The 18,614-nt window shown below is 38.7% G+C and overlaps 1 protein-coding gene across 9 annotated transcripts in view; it reads left to right on the top strand.

The window, feature by feature from the left end:
* LOC150102845 (nuclear distribution protein nudE-like 1-B) overlaps positions 1–18,614 on the top strand; it is a 303,402-nt gene that overhangs the window by 23,339 nt on the left and 261,449 nt on the right. For 2 of the 9 annotated variants that reach the window (XM_090398540.1, XM_090398542.1), the window contains exon 2: positions 1,499–1,593. The exons of the other annotated variants lie outside the window; for them this stretch is intronic. The gene's annotated coding sequence lies outside the window, so the exon portion shown is untranslated. The remainder of the gene's footprint in view (positions 1–1,498; positions 1,594–18,614) is intronic. 9 annotated transcript variants of the gene reach the window in all.

The following is an 18,614-nucleotide window of genomic DNA, read 5'->3' as shown; positions in this document are numbered from 1 at the left end:
TGGTGTGCCGCAGGGCTCTTATTTTGGACCACTGCTCAATTTGTTCATCAATGATATCGGAAAGTATTTGAGAGGAAGTGTTCACTTGTTTGCTGATGATGCAAAGTTGGGTAGAGCAATTGTGAGTGCACAGGATGTCAAAATGTTACAGGATGATTTGGATAGTTTGGAGGACTGGGCTAGGAAAAATGGATGTCAATTTAATGTGGCAAAGTGTAAGGTTATGCACTTTGGGGTGAAAAGAATAGCAGCAGTATATCGCATTGGTGGAACCCTACTCCAGGAGATTGATGAGGCCAGGGATTTGGGAGTGTTGGTGGATAGGGAATTGATGTTTAGGGGGCGCATTGCAAAAGTGACTAAATCAGCTCATCAAATCACTTGGCTTCTGAAAAATACTTTAACAAACAAGTTGTTGTTCCTCTGTATCGAGCCTTGATAAGACCCCATCTGGACTACTGTGCCCAGTTATGGGCACCAGGGTTTCTTTGTGATGGGGAGGAAGTGGAGAGGATCCAGAGACGAGTGACCAAGATGATAGAAGGTCTGTGGAATGAACCTTATGGGAATAGGTTGAAGATTTGTTGGTTGCAGAGATTGGATGATAAGCAAAGGAGGGGTGATATGATTGAGATATTCAAATTACTGAAGGGTTTCTATAAGATTGATCCAGAAGATATTTTTGAAAATATGACTGCTGGTGGGAGGACTAGGGGCCATGTATGGAAGCTGGGCGATAGTGTGGTTAGCATGGGTGTTAGAGCTAGGTTTTTTTACTTGGAGAGTGGTGAATGAGTGGAATAAGCTTCCAGAGTCTGTTGTGGGTGCTACGACCGTGAATGTGTTCAAGGCGTGAATGTATATGATAGATACTGTGTCAATGTCGAATAGTTGTTCTTGACATGATGTTAGGGCCTCCCTCGATGAGTCTGTTCGACTCCTTGGAGTTGCCTGGAACAATAATAATAATAAATAAAAAAAAATAGCTTATCACCTGGTTTGAGAAATATTTTCAAAATGATAATATCGATACATTTGCATGGATTCAAGATCCATTTAATGCCAGTACTCCATCTGAATTTACTGCTGCAGAAGAAGAGAATCTTATTGAGTTGTCTTGTGACAATTTGTTGAAAACAAAACATGGAATTAACTGAATTATGGATATAAAAGATGAATATCTCCTTCTGAGTGAAAAAGCGCATATAATTTTAATTCCATTTGTGACTTCTTATTTGTGCAAAGCTGGATTTTCGGCGGTCGCTGTGATAAGAACTAAGTATCGTGCAAAAATGAATGTGGAGAAGGAAATGAGGGTGGCTGGGTCCAGTTTGATTCCAAGATTTGAGAAAATGTGCAGTGATCAACAGTCTCATCTATCCCATTAATGATAATTAGTTGAATTTGTTCAATAACTTTTTTTTGTGATCTTAAATATGTGTTTTATTTATTTTTACCTAACCCTTTAATTTAAAAAATTATTTGCTATTTTGCAAAGTGTACTTGTTAGAATTTGACATATGGCGCCTTGGAAAAACCTGGATTCAGCAAGTGTGCCGAGAATCGAAAAAGTTTTGGAATCACTGATATAAGGTATATTAGAGGATAAAATCATCAAAGTTAATAAAAATCAATTGTTTAAATTTCTATTTAATGTCTAAACATTTGATTGAGCTACTTTTTTAAAAAAATTAAGTAAATATGTTTGAATTGTGTTCGAGTTTTTCATCTTGTCATGCAATTTGCGATAGCTGGTAATCGCTTTATCAAGATTTCAGCGGACGTCGTTCAATATCAGAATCAGCATCAAACAATATTTCTTTAGCATACTCAATGTGATTGAAAACTAGCTAAAATTCTTTTGCAGTTAGTATCTTAGTCGTAACATTCTCTTCTTGTTTGTACTCCTAATCTTCTTCTTCTTCATATGCACACTGTTCTTCTAGTTGAAGGTCATTCTTGTTTAAATGTTCTCAGTGGGAATCGAATTTCTCACATCTTCATTATCCAGTTCATTAAATCCAAGTTCTTTTCCAATTGTGTCTGATTTTTTCAATAATGTTAAATCTTGGATTTTGCGCACGATAAACTAACAAAGGCTCGAGTTTAAAGTCGCATTCTACATTGCCTCCTAATAAAAGCGTAAGACATTCTTTAGATACTTTGTATTCTGATTGAGATGCTTCAGTTTTAGCTAAGAAAGTTTTTGTTGCCATACGCTTCCAAAAGAGACCAATTTCGTCAATGTTGAATATTTGCTGATCGTCATAATCACCCTCCTGAATTAACCTTTGCAATTCTCCAGGAAACCTAGTCACAGAATCTTTATCAGACTAGCAGATTCCCTAGTTATTCTTACGTAATGCAGTCCAGTTTGATTTTTGAATCAGCCACACCATCATCAACTCACAGTAAAGTTTTCACCTTCCTCTTGAAATTTGGTCTCTTTCAATGAGGTAAAATATTGAAAGCTATTGCCTGAATATTCCGTGTACTAAGAGGTATTCTTCTTTGGTTATAATCCTCAATCCAGAGTGATAGAAGATGCTCCATCTCGACTATTAAATGGCTTCTATTTCTGCACACTTAAAGTAGCAGTAGCAACTTTTCCTTGTTCTTTGTATTCTTTGCTCTTATTTAATATAGTACAAACTGTAGACTCTCTGTATCCAAGATCTCGCACAATCATTGTATTTATAGTGCCCAGCTTTTCTGCTCACTGCAGTTGGCGACAAAAAATTTTGCATAACGTAAAAAAATCGTGTTACTGATTAATCACTCACTTAAAGTGGGAAGAGTATCATTTCACTTCAGTCACGCTAACTGATTATCCCACATATTGAATTTGTGTTGTTAGGCTTTCCTGTATTCTTAAGAAGACTGGCAATCCAGTTGCAGATTGTGGAAGGCATGTCGTACAATGGCAGTTTGTTAAGTAGGCTCCTGTGCTAAACTCGAGCAAATGCCTCTTAAATGTTGAGGGCAACCACACAAGTTTCTCCAAATTTTTCCATGCCTTAAGTCCAGAGGTGGGTGGTGAAAGATATAGATTGCCAGTTGTGGAATCCATACTGCTGATCACTGATTAGTTGGTTGGTCTCTAGGTGGTTCATGAGTCTGTTGTAGATGGCCTTCTTCATAATTTCAGAGAGAACAGAAGATGTTTGGGATATGCTGAATGTGGGCCTTCTTCCATGTTGTTGGCTAGATGCTAGTTGAATAGAATAGATTGAAGAGGCAATACAGGATAGGTGTTAGAGTTCTGGGGCACAGTTTTATAACACAATAGTTGGGATACCATCAGAACTAGATGTATTGTTTGTGTTCAGGTTATTAAGGATTCTTTGGATTTCATTTTGTTGCAAGCCTATGGTGACATGAAGTGAGCTATGCCTGGGTCATCAGTGCAGGAATTGGAAGAGAAGAGCGATGCCAATAAGTTGGCCTTGTCTTTAGGTGAGGTAACTACAGTACCATTTAGAGTTGAGAGTGGTGGAAACCTAGGTAGGCAGAAGTTGCACCCAAGGGACCTGAAGGAGCGACTGACATTTGGGCAAGAGGAGAGTTTGCATTATTTGGGCCTTTCAGAGTCTGACTTTGACTTGATGATTATTTTACAATTGATGTGGGCATGAATTTGGAGTGGAATAAGGGACAAAAGCCTTCATTCCTGTGAGGATGATTTCTGTTATTTGGTGTGAGCAGGTGTTTGGATCAGAAGAACTGAAGCAGTAGTTGGACATGGGAAAGAAGAATAGAGGTCGTCCCAGTTGTCACCCTTGTAGTGCCAAAAGACACAACTGTGAACTGCTTGGTGATGGTTGTTCTCTGGCAGAAGAGACTTGTATGAGGTTGTGATATGAGTTGCCAAAATGAGAACTGTTGTTGACAAATTGGAGGGGATGTTCAGGTATTCTGGTAGGAAAATTGATGATCTGAGATAGGTCATTGCTGATGACAAACACCTCAGTATCCTTGCCTGCTTGATTGGTGAAACTGAAGAAGAGAAGCCAGTGTGAGTTGTGGACATTGAAGTCCCCAAGAAGGATGACCTCACTATTGGGGTAATTCCACTGTAGAAGGTTGAGCTTTAAAGAGAGAGAGAGAGAGGTTGAGGGAGCATGGAGAGTGATAGAGAGAGCATATGGAAAGGACGATTGATTTGGTAGGAAAATTTTCAGCCAAAGCAGATCAAATAGTGCGGATTCAAGGATTTGCTGTCTCTGGCATGCTATGTTAGTTCTGATGAATGCACAGGTGCTGCCCTTGTGGTGAAAAGAACTGTGTAATGTGTCATTTTGGACATTTTGGATTCCGATAGCAATAAGTAATTCTGGTTTAGATGACTATAAGTGGTGGTGGTGCACTTTATATTGCTATTTAGGCCATGGGTGTTGGTGAAGTGGATGTGGAACTTTTTTTTTTAGTAAGAATTAATGTTGGTGTGTTGTTTGGGTGGATTTCTTTTATTTTTTATGGGATTTTTTTGAACTGTTTTTTTGTGAGAGAATTTTTGAAATCTGCAGTAAAATTGCATCTCTTTGGGTTGTAGGCCATTTTATTTGGTGAGGAAGAGATAAAGAAAGGAAGTTGAGTGTGCAATGAGAAGTGACAGACTTGCAAACATAGCAACTGCACAGATGGAACTCTGTCTCCTGTCCATACGTGGCCTCGACAGTTCACCCTGCAGCCACAGTATTTGATCTTTCTCCAATTATGAATTAGCAAAATATGTGACTGCTGGATTTGATGCTGCCTGATCGGGAAGCCTCCACATGTGTTACTAATTGGTTCAGTCTCGTACTAACCAGCGACCGGTTTGTGAAACTATTTTACTGCTGCTGTACCCTTGAATGGGGGGGGGGGTTCAAAGCCCCCCTACAGTGATGTTGGTATGTCATTTAGGGTATCATTTTCACTGCATGTGAGAAGAATGGGGGAGACAAACCAGAAACCTTGCTTTAGTGACTAAACATGGCTGCAGCCACTTCAGGTCTCTAATGAGCAAGGCAGTGAGTGGTATTTCATTGGCTGATGAAAGTCATCTACTATCTCGAGGTCTAGTTGGTATTATTCCAGCTAGGGAAGATATACTTTTGCAGTGGTAATGCTTGCAATTCGCTTTATTATTATTATTATTACTACACCCTCCATGGAGTTGACAGACTCATTGTGGGAGGTTCATTCAACCGACAACATTTTATCATATAGAATCTTAATGTCCTTAATGCTCCTTGCATTAACATCACATTCTGGTAACTTGCATTCCATTCACTGACAGTTCTCCATGTAAAAAATCTACTCCTCACACCCTTCTTCACCATACTTTTACATAACTTCCAGGAATGACCTCTGGTTCTTCCCCTCTCACCTTCTATTCTTTTTATAATCCCCTCTGGATTAATCTGATAAAATCCTCTCACTAACTTAAACATCTCTATCATATCACCTCTCTTCCTCATATCCACCAAATTCTGCAATCCACCTCTCTTCAACCTCTCTCCATGGCCATCATACCAAACACCTGATATTGTCTTAGTCACTTGTCTCCGGACCTTCTCCAATCCAATGACTTCACATCACATTGAAAACCAGGTGACCAGATCTTAGCACAATAGTCTAAGTGTGGTCTGACCAGTGCCTTATACAGTGGCACAACCACTTCCTTATCCTTGCATGTTAGAGTACTTCTTATCATAGCAGCACTACGATGTGCAATCTTAGCAATATGCCCTCCATAAACTTCAGTCTACTGTCAACCATCACTCCCAAATCTCTAATCTCATCCTCCTGCATTACGGCACCATCGATATAGTACACAGCCTTATATTTCTGCACTCCAAACTGCGACACCTTGCACTTATTGATATTAAAACTACAACCCCATTCTTTTGTCCAAGTAAAAAGTCTATTCAAATCTTTGTGAAGGGATTCAGCATCAGCAGTGCTACTTATAATTCTAACCAACTTTGCATCATCAGCAAATAACTGAAGATCCCCAGTCAGTCCACATGATATATCGTTTACAAACAAGTTAAACAGCAGGGGCCCAAGAACAGAACCCTGGGGCATGCCAATGGTTATGACTGAATGGTAATAACTGAAGATCCCCAGGTAGTCCACATGATATATCGTTTACAAACAAGTTAAACAGCAGGGCCCAAGAACAGAACCCTGGGGCATGCCAATGCCTTCTTTTTTTTTTGAGACACTGCTCCATCATGCACAACTTGCAGGTATCGTTCAGAGAGCCAATCTCTGATCCATCTAACCAATATACTGTCTATTCCCATCCTCTGCAGCTTGTACACCAACTTATCATGTGGTAATCTATCAAATGCTTTTTGCAAAGTTTAAGAATATCACTGTTTATAATTCTCCCTTATCTAACATGCTTGTCATCTTATCATAAAATGCAAATAAATTACTGAAACAGGACCTACCCTTTACAATTTCATGCTGACCTTCATAAAGAATGCCATGTCCATCAACCATGTATTCTGTATTCTATTCCTTACCAGTCTCTCCAAGACCTTGACCACAACTGCAGTTATACAGACTGGCCTATAGTTGGAGACTTTTGTGTTAGAACCATGCTTGTGGAGTGGACTATTTTGCCTTCTTTCCACTCCCTAGGAACCCTACCCACTGCTGCCAGGTGCACATTCCTTGAGCATACGTGGTAATATTCCCACAGCCTTATTCACATCCAACCCAACCAACATTTGATACACCTCTGTTTCTTTCACTTCCAATTCTCCTAATACTTGCCTGCTCTTCTATATATTTTACTGGATAATTTATACAAGTATGATATATGCTGATAAAGTGCTTGTTCAATAATTCTTCTATATCGTTTGGAGCTATTAGTCTGCTGCTGTGACTATCTTCCAGTGTTAATCTGCCATAATTATTCTTCCTCTTGTTTGCCATGTAACAGAAAAATTCCTTTTAGTTAACCTTGGCCTGACTAGCCAATCTCCTCTCATACTGCACCTTTTCTTTCTTTACCATGCTCGTCACCTTTCTATCCTGCACTTGATACACTTCATGGATCTGATCACCACCAACTGTCTTGTACCTCTTCCATAACATTTTGTTTCCTAACACAGTTTGCATGATTTCGCTGTTCATCCATTTCACTCCCACTCTACTTACTCTCTTAACCCTTGGTATAACTTCATACATTGCTTTTGTCAGATACCACCTTATGAGTTTCCATGCATTGTCAACATCTTTTCTGCTCAGCTCATCTACCCAACATACTGATACTAACTGACTACAGAGCTTCCTATAATCACCTGCTTTATACTTCCACGTGTATCCATTTTTGGCAGTGACCTTTTCTTGTTTCATCACTTCCCAAACAAGTACCTCATGATCACTCTTACCAACTGACAGCAGAGTCAACATCTCATTAACAACTACATCTTGTGAAGTTATCACTAAATCCAAAACACTAAAGCCTCTAGTTACTTCAATCACGTTCTGCTTAAGTTACTTATCTCTCAGAAATTCCACAAAATCGCTCTCCTTGTTCCCATACACTCTCTCTCCTCCTTCCAGTCTATAATTAAAGTAATTAAAGTCTCCCATCAGGATCACCTTCTTTTTACATGCCCAACTAATTTGCCTAAACATTTCACAATCAGTATTCTCTGCATTCCCTGCCTTATAACAACATCCTATCAAATATACTAGCCTGTTTATTTCAACTTTGCACCACACAGATTCAAAATTTGTGCATGAACCATCAACTTACACACTTTTCGGACACAATTCCTCTTCAATCATTAATTGCACCCCCCTCCTTCTCTCTTTACATCTCTATCCTTCCAGAAAATTATATATCCTTTGAATTCTCCTGACTTCACATCCTCCTCAGACAACCATGTTTCACTTATTCCAATTACTTTTGGGCATACCATCTCATTCAATGCCACAAACTCAGCTCTCTTGTTTCGAATACGCCTTACATTTGTGTATAAACATAACAATTGCTGTGTGTTTGATTGAGGCCAGCCTACCAGCACCAACATTCTCTATTCTAGCTGCTATACTACACCTCTCTCTCTCTTCGGTTTGACCACTCCTGTTTCCCTGATTCTGATTGTGATTTCCATTCTTACCTGTCTCATCCTGACCTTTTTGCATTCCATCACCTTATGCTGCTCAACCACATCTTCAAACTCGTATCCCTCTTCCTCCTGTACAATCTGATGATTTTCGCTATCCTGTTTCACGGGTAGAGTCTGATCATTTGCTATATTAACTTCTTGACTCTGTGCCTTTTCAGAAAACAATAGCGTTTCTAAATGCCCAACACCAAACCCATTCAAATGTAATTCATCAGCCTTATACCATTTGAACTTCCCTTCTAATTCACTCCACAGATTTAGAAATTGAACTCCCCTTTGCCTCACACAACTCAGCCATCTTACTGTTCATTATCTCTGCTTTCCTTCTCATTTCACTATTATCATATCTGGGCAACACTCCTATCACTTTCCCAACAACACTGTTTTTCTTTACCTACTGTGACAACTTCCTCAAGTTTAGATATCTTTTTTTTCACCAAATATGAGTTATATTTGACAAAAAACTCAGTTGACTCTCTCACATTTGCCAGCTGCGAATTAATCTGTACTACTATCAAATAGCCATATGATATTTTGGTTTGTGAACAAATGCTCTCTTCCACTCTTCCATGTACTAGATATTGGCATAGACAACATAGCACAATCATCAAATACAGTACTGCCTTGGCATTCATACGTACCAGCATGCAGCTTTCCTTTCTGCAGGCTATCCGAAAACTTGACACCCTCCTGTTTCTATCACCAGCTCTTTCAAACACATAGAAGAAATACTCTGATTTTTGTGTCTGTATGCACAGATCATTCACAGTCAGAAGAACTTCTGCTGTCTCCCAAGACAACATGTCCAAGGTATTTGTCACCTTGTTATAGTACATAAGTAAGTTAGTGAAACATGATCTCCCCCGTAACAAACCCATGCTGATAACCAAAGAGAATACTGCTGTTATCAACCCATTTCCCTATCCTACTTCTCACTAATCTCTCCAGTACCTTCACCACAACTCCTGATATACAGACCAGCCGTATCACCTTTATGCAGTGGAACAATTTTACCCTCCTTCCACTCCATTGGAACTTGTGCTGTTGCAAGGCTTATTAAACAGACATTCCAATGCTACTGCCAATTCCTTGAAACATTCCTTTAAAATGTGTGGTGATATGTCATCAAATGCTATTGCATTATTGACATCATTCTTATTTATTTCCTCAAACGTCCCCTGCTCACTCACAATTAAGCTATCCCCTCCTTTGTCCTTTACACTTAATTTCCTCATGATTCCATCCTGATCAGGATTAAACACCCTTATAAATTGATAACAGAATATCTCAACGATGTCTTCTGCATCACTTACCATTTTACCACGTTCATCCATTAACTTCATCTTACCATGATCATTCTTCCTTCTACTTGCCACAGATCTAAAAACATGGAACCTCTCGTTCCATATTATACCTTAAAGCTGTCTCCTAAACTTGCCATAATCACCAGTCTTATAATTCTACATATATCCTTTCCTTACAAGAGTCTGATCTGACTAGCCACAACACAGATGATTACTTCATAATCATTTTCACCAACTGGAGGAAAGTGTGAAACCCCCCTCTTACAATGACATCCTCTGATGAAATGATCTGATGTAGAATTCTCGATCCTCGCATGCTCTCCTTTCCATACTTCTTGAGATAGTTATCTCTCAAGAACTCGAGAAATTCATTTTCCTTAATCCCAAATGCTTTCTCTTCATTTGAGTCGATATCACCATAATTAAAATCACCCATAATAATTATCCTTCCTTTGTTCCTAATCCAAGTTGTTTATACGTTTCTTCGTCACCATCCTCCATATGCCCAGGCCTATAACAACGTCCAACTAAATACATCTTCCTCTCAACCTCCACTATAAATTAAAGATACCAAGAAATTATATACAGTGGTGCCTCGCAATTCGACAGTTGAATCTTGCTGTCCGGCACGTGTGTGTCCATGGAATTGTGCAATGTCATTTCTTGTTGTGCTGCGTTGGTTTTTTGCTCGTGTTGTTTGTGCTAATTTTCAATTCTGTATTTTTCAGAAAGTAAAAATTTTGTGCATCTGCAATTATTATTATTTTTTTTTTGAGTGAAATTTAAGAATGGTCCAAAGAGAAGTGAACAGTGGAATAATTCAGGAAAGAAGCACACTTGGTTGAGCCTAGAGAAGAAGAAAAATATTGTAGATGAAGTGCAGAAAGGTAGAACAATTACAGATGTAGCTCAAGAGTATGGCGTTCCTAGGTCAACTGTGGCAACTTTTTGGCAAAAGAGAGAGAAGACTATGGGTGTTACAGCATCTGCTAGTGCAATGAAGATTTCTGACAAGAAAAGATCTTCAATCAGTGAAGGGATGGAAAAGCTGCTTATCACCTGGATTAGAAAAGACAGATGAAGGGAGATCCAGTAACTCAGGCAATGATCTGTGAGAAGGTTAGGTTAATTTTTGAAGAATTGCAGAAGAAAACTCCAGGATGTACCTTAGATCAAACTGAGGAATTCAAAGCAAGTCGAAGTTGGTTTCACAGATTCCAAGGTAGAACAGGCATCCATAGTGTTCTCAGACAGGGGTAAGCTGCTAGTGCAGATAAAAAGGCTGCAGAAAAGTTAGGGAAAAAATTTGAAGATTTAATCAGGAAGGAACCTGCTACAGCAATTTTTAACAAGGATGAAAGTGGGTTATTTTGGAAGTTCTTGCCAAATCGAACTTGCATCACGCAAGAAGAAGTGACGCTCCCGGGACATAAGCCTATGAAAGATAGGCTTATCTTGTTATTGGCAGTAAATGCAAGCGGAGTCTTTAAACTAAGGCCACTTTTGGTCTACAACTCAGAAAATTCTTGGTACTTTGGGAAGAAAATCATTAAGTCTAAACTGCCAGTGATGTGGAAATCCAATGCAAAAGCCTGTGTAGACCAGCGAGTTTTCAAAGATTGAATTTTTGAGGTATTTGCCCGGAACGTGAAGAAGTTCCTCACTGTCAACAATTTGCCTTTGAAAGCACTGCTGATCCTTGACAATGCTAGTGCCCACCGTCAAGACTTAGAGGACATTCTTGAAATTGACTTCATCAAAGTCCAGTTCTTGCCTCCAAACATGACGTCACTGATCCAACCCATGGATCAAGAAGTGATTGATGTTTTAAAAAACTTTACACCGAGACTTTGTTTTCACGGATTTTTGATGCTACTCACTCTTCTAACAAGACACTGAAGGACTTCTGGAAGACTGAATTCAACATTCTCCACGCCATTTCCTTTATTAAAACTGCTTGGGATTTTCCACATCATGGAAGAAACTCGTTCCTAATTTTTCTCAGGATGACAACAGTGCAGACCAAGTAGCTGGAGAATCAGAAGCAGCTGCAGCCATGCAAGAGATCGTTTTGACGGCAGAGAACTTGTTCAACAACACCATCATGCATCACTTCAATACCATTTTGAAAAAGAGGGAGAGACAGGTCCACCCTTGATCAGTTCCTCATCCCTGTTCAAGCAAAGAGGAGACAAGAAGAGGTAGAACAGGATAAAGAAGACTCCCTTCCAACATCTAATGCTGAGTAGATTGTATGTATTGTGTACACAATAGTGTATTTTGTAATTTAGTGTGTTATACAGTAGTAAAATACGTAAAGTAAATAATATGGTGTATTTCTCTCCCACTCCCCCCCTAATGGGGGAGTGGGATGAGGGTCCGACAACAAATTAATCTATTTTCCATAGACCTATGTGGGAAATATTGTTCCTCAATTCGACATTAGTGCGGCGACAGATTAGTGTCGAATTGCGAGGTACAACTGTACTTGGTTTAATCCTTTATCCAAGTGTAAACAGACAAAGTTTGCACCTGAAGTATTTTCAGGACAGGCGCAAAATTTAATTTATAGCATAACTAAGTGGAAAAACTTTCAACAACTATCTCAACATCCACGTTACACTACACTGCCTCGTAACCATTGGTGAGCTATAAAGGGGCTTGCGCGAGCCCTTTGTTAAATTTTTCTCAAATTTGCAAGCCCCTTGTTCTTGTTTAATAATCTTATAAAACTAGAAAATACCACTATGGAATGTATACATGCTGCTATAATTGCTACTTTAAATTCATGGATTTTCTGATAACTATATAAAAAATATCATTACATTTTGTTCTGATGGAGCTAGTGTAATGTTAGGAAACAAATCAGGTGTTGCAATTAAACTTCTACAAAAATTTCCCAACATTGTGATTTGGCATTGCACTCGTCGTTTACACTTAGCATTACACAATTCGATAAAAAAAACATTAAAGAAATAAATCATTTTGAAATATTTATGGATAAATTATATGCTTTTTTATCATCCATCACCAAAAAATCCATGAGAATTAAATACGATTGCAAAAGATCTTGGTATCGAAATTTTAAAGATTGGCCGTGTGTTTGGACCACGATAGGCAGCTTGCAGTTTACGAATGGCTGTTTCTTGGTGGAGAAATTACCCACCTTGATGCAAGCATTTTGCATCGAACGATAAATATAAGGGCTTTTTAAACCGACTTCTCAATTTGGAATTTTTAAAAGATCTAGCATTAATGATTGATATCCTACAGGAATTATCATATCTGTCAGAAGCTCTACGAAGTTGCAATAAGTCCTTTCATGTCTACCTTATGTGGACTTAATTCCCCTGCTATCATCAGTGGTACTCCCCCCCCCTCCCTTCTTGCCCTTTCTATCCTGTACTGTATTTTTCCATTTCTATTCCCGTATGATATCATCTTCCTTCAACCATGTTTTGCTTATTTGAATGATTTTGAGACAGATAAACTCAATCACTGAAACTTATTTCTGATACATCTGGCATGTTAAACAAACAGAGCAGTTCATATTTAGGTCTACAGCCAGTCCCATCCAAGCCATGTGTTTGTTATGATTTCCCCACCACACCTGCCCAATCACCTTCATCACCACTTACCACATATATCTGCTCAGTCTCAACTTCCCCACTCACATCGCAATATACTCCATCTTCATGCACACATTCACAGCTGCTTTCAACATCCACTCTCCCTATGCCATGTCTCCCTGTCCACCGAGGGCCCCCCCCCCCCCATTTTCCTGTTCCTCTGGCATTTCTGCTCTCTCACCTCTCACACTACTACTGTTCCACTGCCAACAACTTCTGTCTCTTCAGTACCACTCTCCTGATTTTTCCCTTCATCTCTTTCTTCTGATCTCTTGCATGCATCACACATTGTGCTTTCATCCAGCAATACTTTCTCCAGTACACTCACTCTAAAGCCATTTAAATGCAACTCATCACACCTGTATAATTGCATTCTTCCCTCAACCACATGCTATACATTCCCAGACTTCACTCCCTTCTCCTCACACAGCTCCACTAGCATACCATTCGTGATTTTGGCTCTCCATCGCAACTCATCTTTGTCATACCTCGGTAACACACTGACAACCTTTCCTACTACACTGTTATCTTTCACTCTTCTCAATAGTGTCCTGATATTTGTCGTCATATCCATCTTATGTCCACTTAAATCATTCGTCCCTGCAATCACAACTAACTCTCTTACTCATTTCTTCCTCATGTCCAATGCCTTAATTATCCTACTCATTCTCCCACCCAGATAGCAGACCTTATGGACTCTCTCAGTAACTAGCTCTCTAATTAGGAGTTTCCATATAACTGCTATCCTGGAATCACTTGTCACCTCTCTTACTCTTTTTTCTTTCCTTAGTTTTCCTGACTTTGCATTTCAATTCTCAGTGAATTAGGTGTTCTCTAAACACCTAATTCTGAATCCATTTAACTTTGGATTTCAGCATTTTAAGTCCTACTGTCCATCAACTTGGTCTATACATCTCCAAACTCCATACCAATCCTTCTACACCTACACATTGATTCATTTTGATTCTTTGTTTACCTTCTCAACTCACTTCTATCATAGGTAGCAGCATATTTATCATTACTCTCTCATTATTATTTTTCACTTCTTCCAGTGACTCCTATCTTCTCATATATATTCACCTTTCAAGTCAGTTGGTGCCAGCCCTAACAATCAGTTCTTTCACCTTACCTCTTTACATCTGAAATCTTTACTAATATTATTAAATTTGCACCTGGGAAACAAGATTTTCACACTCATTAAATATTCCTCTTATCACAAAATTCATGAACATTTTTGTCTTACCCTCCTCTTGCAGTCATTTGTTCTTGTTTAGTACTTCAGGTCTTAACACTTGTTAGAACCTGAAGCTGTTATGTTGTTTTTTTGCAAGGCTTATATATTCAAATCGATATCTAAAGAGTTGTGTAATTTTTTATGATTAGAAAGAAATTATTTTGAGGCCAAGGTTCTGGTTGCTGTATGATTACTGGTTTGGGCTACTTGCAGGAATGGACATCTAGATTCTGAAAGATTTGGTGCTATCAGTTTTATTGATGTTGTGATGGATTATAGTGGGCTTTCTACCAGAAACTAGAAAGTTAACCACCTCAGATTTTGCGAATTTGGATAGACCTCACTCCACAACACGCAGTATTATTCTGCTCTAACACTAGACCTTTGGCCTTCCTGCTATGTTCTCTGCATTTATAGACCTGTAGAAACACGAAATTTGTTCGATTTTCAGTGGGCAATAACAATCGTAATCCCACATGCACATTTTTCAGCAGTAATTTTCTTTTGGTAAAAAAATAATAATAATAAAGTGTCATTGCTAGCATGTAACGCGAGCTTTTAACTTGGTGTTAGTAAGGTGGCGGTGTCACAGTTATTTCTTTCTATATGTTTGGAGTCTGTGACACCCCACCTTACTGGTTTATCAGTTTGCCCTATTCAAATTAATGTTTTTTATATGATTGTGTGGTATTTTGTTAGGATTTTACTGTCTTTGTATTGTCTCCATGTATAACAGTTGTCTTCAACATTGCAGCTAACTGTGTTAGCATTAAACTTAGTTCCCCACCATTTAAAGACTACGTTATTCATAGCATTTTTACTAAACAGCTTAAGGAAATTACAACATATACTAGGATATACATTAAAATAAATTTTAATACACTTCCAATATTTCGGCAGCGTTACGTTGCCATTTTCATAGGAATTTAAAAACAAGACACGTGCACGCAAGCACAACAAACAGAAAATGAGGACAAAGCAGGAAGCTATTCTTTCTCCTAAAAGTCCTGATGGTGCCCCCCCCCCCCCCTAGTGGGCAATGTTGGTATTTTGGGGTGATTAGGCTGAAGGTCTTCTGATGTAGGTTTCCCAAATTTGGGGCATTCTCATGCAACCAAATTTGTTGAGGTTTGGATTGTTTCTTAGGGCTGAGGCTGATTCCATGAAAAGCCTTTCATATTTGTATTTACTATGGTGTATTATCGTTGCTTTTTTCCACCGTATTCCATGGCAGGTATCCAGCGCATGGTCAGCAAGACCAGAGTGGCTGTATTGGTGAAACCGGATGTAGTCCTTGCGTTCTGAAATTCTGATATTTGCTGTCCTGCCTGTTTGGCCAAAGTAGGACAGCTTACAGCTGCAAGGGACCTGGTGTACACCATGTTAGTCTTTAGTAGAGCAGATAAGAGATGCCAATTTTTTATATGGTCTGTAACAAGAAGTTAAGTCATGTTTTTTAGGATTTTTGTAATTTTTTCCGAGGTGTCTCAGATATATAGGGTATGGTGATGGATTTAAAGTAATCCTTGTTGTGGGGAGAAAGGGGGGTTGTGGTTAATTGGTTTCGATATTTTTTGGATTTTTTTGGTGGGGGTAGCCACTGGCTGAGAAAGTGTTGAGAATGTGGTTTAGTTCTGTAGTTAGGGCATTGTCATTTGAACAGATAAGTTTAGCCATGTTGTGTAGTGTCTTAATGACTCTATATTGTTGTGTGTGTGGGGGGGGGAAATTGTTGGTGAATGTATCTGCCTGTATGGGTGGGTTTTCTATAGACTGAGAAAACCAAGGTTCCATCAGGCTGGTGGGTGACTAGTGTGTCTAAGAAAGGAAGGCAGTTGTTTTTTTCTTCTTCCAGGGTGAATTTGATTCTGGGGTGTTGGTTGTTTAAGTGTGTTAGGAAGGAGAGGAGTGCATCAGAGCCGTTTGGCCAAATAGCGAACACATCATCAACATAGCGAAGCCATATGGTTGGTTTTTGTGGGGCAGAGTCAACAAATTTGGTTGCATGAGACTGCCCCAGATTTGAGAAATCTACATCAGAATACCTTCAGCCAGTCGCCCAAGAATACCAACATTGCCTGCTAGGGGGGTCACCATCAGGACTTTTAGGAGAAAGAATATCTTCCTGTTTTGTCCTCATTTACTGTTTGTTGTGCTTGCGTGCATTTGTCTTGTTTTTAAATTCCTATGAAAATGGCAACGTGACGTTGCCGAAATATTGGAAGTGTATTCAAATTTATTTTAATGTATATTCTAGTATACGTTGTAATTTCCTTAAGCTGTTTAGTAAAAATGCATAACCAGTGTCTAAGCCTTTCCACAAGAATTATTCATAGCGTAAGTGATGATTTTGTAGGTGGCTATGCATCCCATTGTTTAAAAATTTGGCAGGTTTGAGATGGGTATGTGTTTGTGTGCATGAAATGTAAGCAGTAGAAGGTGCTGGAAAATATAAACATCTTTATCTCAACATTTAGCAGTGGCAGAAATAGTGCTTCAAAAAGGGGTGGATGTCAGTAGTGTGTTGGAGGGTGGAGAGAATCTTCTTCTCTTCCATCTTATCCAATGTGGATAAGAGCCTTCCACCGTTTTCTGTCCAAAGCAAGCTCTTTCATGTGCTGACAGCTTTGAAAGTCCAATGCAGTTCAAAGGACTGTATGCCACATTAATCTTGATCTTCCTCTGGGTCTTGTACCCTGTATAGTGTCCTCAAATACCTTGTGAGGAAGTCTGTCTGGTTCCATGCATACAATGTGACCAAACCAATTGAATTGTTGCTTTTTAACTATGTTAAGAATTGTTGAGTTATTCAAATTTTGCAGCACCTGTGCATTTGTCTTGGGTTTTTGTCCAGTGAGTTCTGTCGATTTTTCTGAAGCAGTTCATTTCAAAAGCCAACGGTTTCCTCTCAAATTTTATTTTTTTAAGACCAAGTTTCTTCCCCATAGAGAACTGTTGGTAGTATTATACGCTCATATAATTTTAGAGTTGTAGGAATTTTGTTGTTTTTCCAAATTTTATTCAGTTTATTCATCATTGACCATGCTATGGAGAGTATGTTTTATTCTTGCCATGTCATTTAAATTTGAAGTCATATATGCTCCTAAGTAATTAAAACCATCTTGATCAGGAAACTGTGGTTTCCTGATCAAGTGTCATCTGTAGAACTTTTAGATATCATCCAATTTTCATTATCTTAGTTTTACTTAAATTTATAATAGTAATTTTTGTAGGTTTCTTGTAATTTTGCAATTGATATTGGAGATTTGATTTATTATTCATTATAATTACATCATCTGCATATGATGTATGTGATTGATCTTCCATTGACTTTTATTCCTTTTGTTGAGGACAATAATTCTTTAATGAGTTCTTGGATAAAAATGTTAATAAGACATGGGGAGAGTGGACATCCTTGCAAAACTCGTATTTGAATATGTTTTCCTCTATTGGCAGAATCAAATGCTTGTTTAAAATCCACAAAACAGCAATAAAGGTCTCTCCCCTTGTTCCATGCAATTTTGGCTAGACTATGAAGAGCAAAGATATGATCAATCATTGACCTGTTTTTTTCTAATGCTGGCTTGTTCTTCTTCTATTAGCTGTTTATAAATATTATTTAGATTATTCTGTATGAGAATGTTAAAGATGTATATATGGATTCAGCCTTGGGCAGTTTAGCAGACAGTGATGGTTTGTCTGATGGTGTATGTGTGCAAATGTAAATTGAAAGATTTTGTGGTAGAGAGAAATAGAACTGCTGAGAAAGGAGTTGGAAGGAATGAAGACTGAGTTGAAGAGGGTCAATGAAGATCTTGTTAGGATAGAGAGGTTGGCTAGTGTGAGAGGAACGGAAGCAGGTGTAAGAGAATGGCTGTCGAGAGGAAGGCAAAAGGAAATTGTAGAAATTTGAGGGAGTACAGAAGCGAGGGAACAAGGATTGTAAGAAAATAGGAGTGACAGTGGAAGAGAAAAAAAACTGCAGAAAACCGAGAGAGTGTGGAAGCAAGGGATAGAGAAATGAGAAGGAGAGGAAAACGAGAGAGATTGGAAGTCGTAAGCAGTCAGGGATGGCAGTGAGAGAAGGAGGAATAAATCTGTTTGGAGTGTCATGAATGGAGATTCAATGATTTGGGGTTAATGTTAGAGATAGTTTAGCAGAAATGTGTCCAAGGAAAGATAGTGAGCATGTTGCTCCAGTATAATAAAGCAGAGTGAAGGAGAAGAGCAATGATGACAAATGAGAAGATACTGAGAATGCACAGGAAAAAAAGGCTTGGATGTGCAGATGCATGGAGTACATTTGAAG

Source organism: Typopeltis vanoorti, chromosome 9 (assembly GCF_054136105.1).
Source record: "Typopeltis vanoorti isolate ZY-2024b chromosome 9, IOZ_Tvanoo_1.0, whole genome shotgun sequence".
Taxonomy (NCBI): Eukaryota; Metazoa; Arthropoda; class Arachnida; order Uropygi; family Thelyphonidae; genus Typopeltis; species Typopeltis vanoorti.
The sequence above is the reverse complement of the archived record's forward strand: the minus strand, read 5'-3'. Positions and strand labels throughout refer to the sequence as shown.